This window comes from Heteronotia binoei, chromosome 2, assembly GCF_032191835.1.
Source record: "Heteronotia binoei isolate CCM8104 ecotype False Entrance Well chromosome 2, APGP_CSIRO_Hbin_v1, whole genome shotgun sequence".
In the NCBI taxonomy this organism is placed as follows: Eukaryota; Metazoa; Chordata; class Lepidosauria; order Squamata; family Gekkonidae; genus Heteronotia; species Heteronotia binoei.
This window is the reverse complement of record NC_083224.1, coordinates 38,565,707-38,576,786: the sequence shown is the minus strand read 5'-3', so window position 1 is coordinate 38,576,786 and position 11,080 is coordinate 38,565,707.

The window sequence follows — 11,080 nt, the reverse complement described above, 5'->3', positions numbered from 1 at the left end:
CTGACACTATCAGTCCTGCATAGTCATCAAACAACAAAATACCAGTTATCATAGAAGTAGGGCGAGTGTTTGTTGTCAGGAAAAGCTTTGAAAAAAGCTTACACATCTTTCCAAATATCTGAATAACTTTCAAAATTTGCACAGAACAATTTTAGATGAATTTTTTTGGGGGGAGACGTTTTTATTCTATCTGCGAGTAGAACCTTTAAATTGCATTTTTAATGCAAGGGGACAAAAATGACAGTGCCAAAATTTGACAGTTTGATCCTTTATGGGTATGTGTGGGTGGGTGGGAGAGATCCAGTCCTAGGGAGCAAAAATTATTTTATTCTAATAGAAAGTGCCTCCCATCTAGATTTTTAGAGTCTCCTCATTAATCACAACATGTGGTTCTCTGCCACTACATAATAGAGATACTTGCAGATGTTTAATGCAAATGAACTCCTAGGGAATTGCTGAACACTTCAGTGTTTGTTTTTGTTTCTTGAGCTGGAGCTGTGCATGCGTTTCCTCTTCATTGTGCACACTCAGCACATCATCTCTCAAGCAGAAGTTGATCAAACACACAATCAAGCCTGTCTACTTGAAGCCAACTGGTGAAGGGGCATGAGGGGATGCAGAACTGGTCCTCCGTTTATTTACAGCTGCTAAGTTGGTCATTGCTGCAAAATGGGCAAAAGTTAGAATTTCCTTCAGAGGCTGGATGGTTTCATTGTGGGTGTAATATTGCGCTATTAACTCAATTAACAGATTACCACAGAAATAATTTTCAGTGCGTGGCTCAATCTATTGAAAGTTTGGCAACGTTTGCAATGTTTTGGAATGATGCAGCAAGAGAGAAAATGTGTCCTCATGTTTTTTATGAACCATTACAATTTTTAGTACTTATTTTCATTGTCTTCTCTTTCACTTTGCAATTGGTTGCATGTCTTTGTTGAAAGCTTAAATTTCGAAAAATACAAGCCCAGGAACCTGTAGCAAAATATTATGGACTGTTTTTAGTTTATTCCTTATGTACCTCTTAAAGTCACCTCTTGTATGGAAACTGCAGTATGAGGCATGAATTATGAGGTTAATGGGGCTGATGTTAAGAACTATTTATTTACTTATCATACGGCAGAATTACACACAGGGAGCATATAATAATATAAAATACATAACCAGGTTGATACAGCGGGTATGCAGGCTGATTTGGCAATTCCCCTAAATACTAATATCTAAATTTTCAGCCCACTCAATCACAGCTGGGGAGAGTTGAAAGAGCTTCACCACATCACCCTGGAAAGCATGACACTCACATTCCTGTGATAGACGGAAAATAAGGGATGAGCATTCTTCCAGGCCCTGCCTAGTTGGTTACATCACACTGCGAGCCAGTTTGGTGTTGTGGTTAAGTGTGTGGACTCTTATCTGGGAGAACTGGTTTTGATTCCCCAGTCCTCCACTTACACCTGCTGGAATGGCCTTGGGTTAGTCATAGCTCTGGCCGAGGTTGTCCTTGAAAGGGCAGCTGCTGTGAGAGCCCTCTCAGCCTCACCCACCTCACAGGGTGTCTGTTGTGGGGGGAGAAGATACAGGAGATTGTAAGCTGCTCTGAGTCTCTGATTCAGGGAGAAGGGCAGGGTATAAATCTGCAATTCTTCTTCTTCTCCTGGCTGCTATGCTAGGAGAATCCCTGAAGAATTGAGGCTGCTAGCTTCCAATGTATGATGGAAGGTAGAGGCTTTATCCCTGCACTCTTGAAGGAATATTTTCAGATCTGAGAGGAGAATTTGGAAACTAATGCTAGCTCAATCCACAAGAGTTGTATATAATGAATTTCCTGGTGTATCAAAGCACTGAAGTATGACTGATCTTGATCACTGCATGTAGGATGATCAGATGACAATATCTTGCTGCCCCAAATTCTTATGGCTCTGTGATGAATTTCTGACATGGAACTGGGAGAAATAATTACTTCTACCATGCACCAACAGATATAGGGTTGCCAGGTCCCCCCTGGCCGCTGGAAGGGATGGACCGGTAGGGTTGCCAGACCCAGGTTGAGAAACTCCTAGAGATTTGGAGGTGAAGCCTGGGGAAAACAGGGACCACAGTGGAGTACCATGCCGCAGAGTCCATCTCCCAAAGCAGCCATTTTTCTCCAGAGGAACTGGGATATCTGTGTAGTCTTAAGTGAGCTATATTTCCAGGGGACTCCAGGTCTCACCTGGAGGCTGGCATCCTGAAAGTCAGTGTGCTTTTCAGTGTAATCTGATGCAGAATCAATAAATGGGTTTAGTCTGTAGTAACTCTGCCCAGGATTGCATTGTCAACAATACACTAGGAGAAAGGTAACCATCTTTAAAGCTGATGTTGACATCCTGGATTAACCACAGCCACCACCTTAACACATCTTTTGACCTAGATAATTAGTGGTGCAATCCTAAACTGAATTACACCTTTCTATTATTATTGACTTCAATGCGCTCTGAAGGCTGTAACTCTTAGGATTGCACTGAAGGGGACTGCTAGTTTCTATGCACTCTTTCTTAAAAAATAAAAGAAAAAAAGCACCAAGTTCTTTCCAAACCCACAATCTTTTAAAAAATATATTAAAGTTCTAGTAGCTCAAATCAAACAGTTCAAGCAAAGACAGGTAGACGAGTTGTTCTTGAATAAACACAAAGCAGGGTGTTAGCTATGCTTAAACAAAAGAGGCATTTATCATAATAAACACAGGCAAACACAGAAACAGCTCTCACTTTAGAAATAAAGCAAGGAAAAACATATGGGTTCATTAGTTGCAGAAATGTGATTTATAGTGCAATCCTAAACAGGGGTGGTCTTCGCCGTGGGGCATCTGAGGTGCATGACCTGAACCCTGGGTGGGGACTGGGAGCATCCACAGTCTTGTTCCCCTTATGGAGGGTGTAAAAGGAGGAAGAGCAAACAGGTTCCCATGGCCACTCACGCCCACCCTCTCCAGTATTCAGGTAGCTGGTTCAGCACCAGGCATGGTTGCATGGGGCAGGGCTCAGTCACTAGCTGGGGCTTGGCCCTATCTGATTCTGTGGCCCTATCCTGGACTTGGCCCAGGGTCCAAGAATCACCAAGATTGCCCCTGCAAAGTTACATCTTTTAAAACTGATTTAAGTCAACATGCTAAGGAGGGTGTAACTCAGCTTAGAATGGCACTGTTAATGCTAGTTCCTCCAGTTTGTAATCCTTGCTGTCAATATTGTACTGATTTACTAAGTTGCAAAATGTGTAACCCATTTTTCAAAAGAAAAATTAAAGTAGCATCTAAGTTTAGGACAATTAAAAGTACAAAACCACACTGATTCAAAGGAACAGTGGCTGCACTCAAATGTCACAAATGGGCATGAGGCAGGAATGAGTTACCATATTTTGAAAAGCAAAAAAAGGACATATTTCTTGACTGACTGTTTCAAACAAGTGGTCACTGTGACTAATCTCATTTTAAATACTTCTACTGTTTAAGCTGTGATAATTGCTACTAACTAAGGATACCCCTAACCTTACAACTCAAAAAGAGAAATTTACATACAGTACATTTTTTAAAAATCTAAAAGAGGTTGGAGTAGGGTTGCCAATCTCCAGGTGGGGGCAGAGGATCCCCCAGGGTCATCAGAAAGCAGGGAGGGGGAGGGAAATGTCTGCTGGGCACTCCATTATTCCCTATGGAGACCAATTCCTATAGGATATAATGGAGAATTGATCCAGTTATCTGGGACTTTGGGGGGGGGGGGCGGTTTTTGAGGTAGAGGCACCAAATTTGCAGCATAGCATCCAGTGCCTCTTCTCAAAACACCCTCCAAGTTTCAAAAAGATTGGACAAGGGGGTCCAATTCTATGAGCTTCAAAAGTAGGTGTCCCATCCTTCATTATTTCAATTGGAGGGAAGGCATTTAAAAGGTTTGCGGTCCCTTTAAATGTGATGGCCACAACTCTCTTTGGAGTTCAATTATGCTTGTCACACCCTGGCTCCTGGCTCCACCCCCAAAGTCTCCAGATATTTCTTGAATTGGACTTGGCATCCCTAGGTTGGACACACAAATAAGAGTACATGTCCCTCTAAAAAGAGGACATCTGGTAATTCTAGGCAGGAAGGCTTGAGGTATGTACATGGTCTCCCTCTTTCCCTCTTCTGGTTTAATCCCACTTTAAGATCCTGGTCCATGGGATCTGGCATCCAGATCCAGCAATTGGGAGTTTGAGTAAAAAACATCTGAAACTAGGAAGCCTTTGATCACACTCCATGTTTGGGGGGGATAATAATAAGAGCTCTGTTCAATCAGATCAGTGGTCCATCTAGTCCAACATCCTGTCTCACAGTGGTCGACCAGTTCCTCTGGAGGGCCAACAACAGGGCAGAGGGGCCAAGACCTTCTCCTGATGTTGCCTCCTGGCTCTGGGAGGTTCCCCTTAGTCACTATGACTAGCAGTGACTGATAGACCTATCCCCCCATGAATCTATCTAATTGAGTTTAAGCTGTTTGTTCCTGTGGCCATCACTACATCCTTTGGCAGCAAATTCTACACTTTAATCAGTCTCTGGGCGTTTTCGCACTCACCTTCAGCCGGCGCGACCCCCCTCTTCTGTGCGGATTTCGCACTAAACGCCGTGGAGCAGCCTTTTGCGCCGGAAACTCCCGGCGCAAAAGCCGCTCAAACGGAAACTGCTTTTTGGCGGTTTCCGTTTGAGCGGCTTTTGTGCCGGGAGTTTCCGGCGCAAAAGGCTGCTCCGCGGTGTTTAGTGCGAAATCCGCGCAGATCCTGCGCGGAGAAGAGGAGGGTCGTGCCGGCTGAAGTTGAGTGCGAAAACGCCCTCTGTGTAAAGAAGTGTGTGAGCATGGGTCCCAGTGGATGCAGTGGTGGCCTCTATAGATGTCTTTAATAGGTTAGACAGATTCATGAAGGAGAGGTCCAAAGGCAACCTTCATGTCCAGAGGCAGTCAGCCTCTGACTATCGGTGTTAGGAAACAACACCAGGGGAAAGTCTTGGTCTTCCTTGATGCCATTTGTTGCCCCTGCAGGTTACCTGGTTGGCCACTGTGTGAAATAGGATACTGAACTAGATGGACCATTGGTCTGGCTGGGCAGTGTGACTCTTATGATAAATCATAATCAACAACAACAAGTACTGATATTTCCACCTTTCTCAATGGAACTCAAGACGGATTACAAGTACAATTTTTAAAAATTCAGTCAATCGGTAAGCAGATTAGAATATATAACAGTAGTCAGTGAGCTTATTATGAGAGATAAGATTTGAATCTAACAGCAAAGATTCATATTAAGACAAATAATGTCATTTATAGAATGAGAAAACAAGAACAACCCCTGTTGATGGAGACAGGGTAGGAAAAACTTTATCCCAAATAAAAGTCACCTCCTAAATGGATTCATTACACCAGGGTTATGCCCATCATGAATACCTAGATGGTTATTGTGACCTCTAAATGTAGCTGCAGAAGAAGGCACTTACAGACAAAAAGTCTACTCTGCTGGCATCTATCACTGCAGTCTTCTCCCACAAACATTTCTCACAGTATCTTAGAACAAAATGATATCCTCTTAACCAGTCACACAGGGAGCAAGGCTAAGTGGGACTACTCAGAAAAAAAAATCTCAATTTAATTCATTAGGGACTTGTTCCCAGGAAAACATTCTAAGGACTGCAGCAATAATCTGTGTTCTCTTTTCCCTAAAACAAGAAGCCCCTTTAAGGGTTGGCTGCTTTAAAACCCACCATAATTGAGTTTTTAAAAATTCTCAAGTTATCTCAGAGTATAACGTTTGTTCTTTATGTTCATTTTAAACTTATGGCATACATGGCTAAATCGTAACTGTTCTGTCATTAATAGATTGTGACCTTTCCCTCGTTTTATGCCTTTATAATTAAATATCCCAACCTGTTCTACGTTTTGCCACAAGGGGGTATTTTCGACATCAGACCAATGTAGCAGTGCTGGCTGATAGCTGTGCAGCAGAGGCAGGCAGTACAAATGCTTAATATAGCTACACCTGTTTTAGCTAGCATTTTTGTTTGTTTGTTTGTTTGTGATGCACTCAGCTGTATTGTTACTGACTTTCCCGTGCAAACAAGCATCACCAAGTGAGTTTGCATATTTCAACCCAGATTTTTAAAACAGAGTCTTTTTTAAAAAAGAGTCATACATATCAAAACCTATTTTGGGAGGATCTAGACAAAACTGTCAGCTTTCACCAATTTTCCTTCCCACTGCAGACTACCCATGTCATTCCTCAGGGTACCATGTTCCCACCAAACAGGATTTCGATAGAGATCAGTAGGCTGCATTTGCAGGGGGGAGACAGACATTTCCATGCCAGTGATAAAAAAAATTCAGGCTGGATGCATTCCATTTGTTTTTATTATTGTGGTGTTTTGACCACCTGCAACACATGCCAGTGTTTAACACAACCCTACCCTTAGGGTTGCCAGGTCTGTGTTGGAAAATACCTGGAGACTTTGGGGGTGGATCCAGAAGAGGGCGGGGTTTGGGGAGGGGAGTGGCCTCAGCATGGTACAATGCCATAGAGTCCCACCCTTCAAAGCAGCCATTTTCTCCAGGGGAACTGATCTCTGCCAGCTGGAGATCAGTTGTAAAAGCGGGATATCTCCAGGTCCCTCCTGGAGGCTGACAACCTACCTACTGTCCTCTAGGACCTGATATGTGGGTGGGAACAGAGAGAAAGAAAGTTGTACTCACTTACTGTGGCTCAAGGCAGAGAAAGAAGTGAACTTCTTAAACTGTGCTCCTTTTTGAAAGCATCCTGCCTCCTTATTTTGATACCTAACTTTAAGAACACAATTACGGCAATTTGTTTCATTGGGAAAATGTGTTTTTGTCCCATGTGTCAAAATCTTAATTTTTGAAAAAATCCTTTTAAGTAAAAGTTGATGATTTATTGTCAAGTAATTCTGAGCAGTCACATCAGACCTCGGAAGAAGCTAAGCAGAGGCAGGCAGCCCAGGTTAGTATTTGGATGAGAGACCAGCAAGCAATAGCAGGGTCACTATGTGAAGGAAGGTAATAGCAAACTTCTTCCCTTGAAAATCCTATAGGTTTGTGACTTAATGGCAGCAACAACAAATTCTGGATTAGGAAAAGGCAAGACTACACATAGATTTCCTTGCCTCCTTTTGACTTAGTACCAATTATTCCAGAGAGCTAGCTGTGTTTCAGCACAAAGAAAGATTTGTGGCACTTTACATTTATTTATTCATTTTAGTAACTGAGTACCCTGCTTTTCTCTCCAATAAGGACTGCTCACAAAAGCAGCCAGTTTAAAGAAAACACAAGAGACATAAGAAAAGGAAACAAAACTCTGTGCAGATTTTAAATCTAGGGTCACTCAGTCGTTCACAGGCTACTAACCAAGGGCCAACAGTTCTTCAGTTGACATCAAAGGCTCACAGCTCCTTTGGACATGCCCAGCTTTTGTACCTGCAGAAAGGAAGGAGACAAAAACACCACATAGATGTTGTACAACTGGCAAGATGTTCCCCAACAATTCCTCTTAACAACTTTGCAATTTTTTTTTTAAAAAGAAGGTGCCATTGTGAAAACTGCTGAATTAAAATTAATCCAAAAATGTTATAGTATTGTATTAAATTTATTTCCCAGGATTTGAACAAAAACTTGGCATTCCATATAGGGTTGCCAATCCTCCAGGTGGCAGCTGATGTTCTCCCACTATTTCAGTTGATTGCAAATGATTGAGACCAGTTCCCCTGGAGAAAATGGCTGCTTTGGAGCGTGAATTCTCTGGCATTACATCCTGCTGAGATCTCTCCCCATACCCTGCCCTCCCCTGGCTTCATCTTCCCAAATCTTCAGATATTTCCCAACCCAGAGTTGGCAACCCTAATTATAGGTAATAATCTGTTTAGCAAAATTAGGAAGACCTTGGCTTGGATCTTAGGACATTGCTTCCCTCATGCTTTTCTCTGGCTACTGTGGAGGCTCTCCTTTGCTGCAGCCAGGGCTGGTGCTAAGGGTTCTGCCGCTAAAGGCAGACCCCTGTGCCGCACCCCCCCTCCAGCTCCCTTTTGGGGTTTTTTTCGTGCATGCACCTTGAAGGCATCACTAAAAGTGACATCATCGTGAGGGGGACTAGAGAGCAGAGTGTAGTTTTTAAAAGGTGACTGGCCGTTTTCGGGTTGAAAGCGGCTGAACAGCGCCTTCATGGAAAGGCTCCACTGTCTGTTTCAACCCAAAGGCAGCCAGCTGCCTTTAAAGCGCATTGTTTTAAAGGTGCTTGACCGCTTTCGGGTTGAAAGTGGCCGAGCGGCGCCTTCATGGAAAGGCACCCCTTGGCTGCTTTCAAGGAAGCCTCCAAAGAGTGTAGGGGAGTAAGGGGGCGCCTCGTAGTGCCCCCAGATGGGGTAGCACCCAAGCCTGACAACCTACCCCGCCTACTCCCACGCGCTGGCCCTGGCTGCAGCTCCCTCCTGCCCCTGCCTCTTGCATTTCAGTGTTTTTGAAGGAGCTTTTATGCATGTGAAACACTAGCAGCAGAGGAAATGAGTGCTGCAGTGGCAGAGGAAAGCCTCTGCAATTGCTGGATGGAAGACATTAACTCCTAATACTGCTATTATGAATAGTCACTGCACTTAACATCTTTACATTTGAATTTTATAAAACTTGGTCACACATTGTGCCCTTCTTGTATTTCATCATAGCCTTTGACTCAGTTATTTAGATTTTTCTCCATAACTGTATGCTAACAAATGAGGCATTTCATGCACTTGGACAGGTTGTAATCCATGAAAGCTAATGTCACAAGTTTCCCACACAAAACAATGGTAGGCATAGCAGCCTGAATTGCCCAGGCAAGCATCCATGTTGCGCTCCTAGGCCTAATAGGGCTGCCAATCCGCAGGTGGGACAAACAATGAACATAAGAACATAAGAGAAGCCATGTTGGATCAGGCCAACTTCTTGTGACAGTGAATTCCACATGTTAATCACCCTTTGGGTGAAGAAGTACTTCCTTTTATCCGTTTTAACCCAATTGCTCAGCAATTTCATTGAATGCCCACGAGTTCTTGTATTGTGAGAAAGGGAGAAAAGTACTTCTTTCTCTACTTTCTCCATCCCATGCATAATCTTGTAAACCTCTATCATGTCACCCCGCAGTCAACGTTTCTCCAAGCTGAAGAGCTCCAAGCGTTTTAACCTTTCTTTATAGGGAAGGTGTTCCAAACCTTTAATCATTCTAGTTGCTCTTTTCTGCACTTTTTCCAATGCTATAATATCCTTTTTGAGGTGCAGTGACCAGAATTGTACAAAGTATTCCAAATGAGACCACACCATCAATTTATACAGGGATGTTATGATACGGCTGATTTGTTTTCAGTTCCTTTCCTAATAATTCCCAGCATTCCTTTTTCATTGCAATCGCACACTGTCTTGACATTTTCAGTGAGTTATCTACCATGACGCCAAGATCTCTCTCTTGGTCAGTCTCTGCCAGTTCACACGCAATCAACTTGTATTTGTAGCTGGAATTCTTAGCCCCAATGTGCATTACTTTGCACTTGGCCACATTGAACCTCATCTGCCACGTTGACGCCCACTCACCCAGCCTCAACAGATCCCTTTGGAGTACCTCACAATCCTCTCTGGTTCTCACCACCTTGAACAATTTAGTGTCATCTGCAAACTTGGCCACTTCACTGCTTACTCCCAACTCCAAGTCAGTAATGAACAAGTTAAAGAGCATGGGACCCAGTACTGAGCCCTGTGGCACCCCACTGCTTACCGTCCTCCACTGCGAAGACTGCCCATTTATACTCACTCTCTGCTTCCTATTAATTAGCCAGTTTTTGATCCACAAGAGGACCTGTCCTTTTATTCCATGACTCTCGAGCTTACTAAGAAGCCTTTGATGAGGAACTTTATCAAAAGCTTTCTGGAAGTCAAGGTAAACAACATCTATTGGGTCCCCTTTGTCCACATGTTTGTTCACCCCCTCAAAGAACTGTAACAGGTTAGTGAGGCAAGATCTTCCCTTACAGAACTCATGCAGAGTCTTCCTCAATAACTTGTGCTTATCAATGTGCCTACTCATTCTGTCTTTGATAATGGTTTCTACCAACTTTCCCGGTATTGAAATGACTGACTGGCCTGTAGTTTCCTGTATCTCCTCTGGAACCCTTTTTAAAGATGGGGGTGACATTTGCTACCTTCCAGTCCTCAGGAACGGAGGCAGATTTCAATGAAAGATTAGATATTTTTGTCAGGAGATCCACAAGTTCTTTCAGAACTCTTGGATATATGCCATCTGGACCTGGTGACTTATTAGTTTTTAATTTGTCAATCAGTTGTAGGACCTCTCTTGTCACCTCAATCTGGCTCAGGTCTTTCAACACCCCTTCCAAAATTAGTGGTTCTGGAGCAGCAAACACTTTTCATCTTCCACAGTGAAGACGGAGGCAAAAAAATGCATTCAGCTTCTCAGCCATTTCCCTATCCTCCTTCAGTAATCCTTTGATCCCTTGGTCACCCAAGGGCCCCACTGCCTCCCTGGCTGGTTTCCTGCTTCTAATATAGTTGAAGAAATTTTTGTTGTTGGTCTTTATGTTTTTTTGCAATATGCTTCTCATAGTCTTTTTGCCTGCCTGATCAGTCTTGCATTTGATTTGCCACAGCCTGTGTTCCCTTTTATTAATCTCATTTGGACTAGTTTTCCACCACTTAAAGGAGTCCTTCTTACCTTTTACAGCTTCCATTACTTTGTTTGTTAACCATGCAGGCCTTTTCTTATACCTGTTTGTGCCTTTCCTAACTTGTGGTATATATTTTATCTGAGCTTCTAGGACTGTAGTTTTAAATAACCTCCAAGCTTCCCCAAGGGTTTTGACGGTATTTAGTTTCCTCTTCACATGCCTCATCTCAGAGAATTCACCCCTTTTAAAGTTAAACGTAGTTGTGCTGGTCTTTTGGGGCAATTCCCTATTTATACAAATGGTGAAATCAATAATGTTATGGTCATTGCTCCCAAGCGGTGCAATCGCTTTTACATCTCTCACCAAGTCTTGGGCATT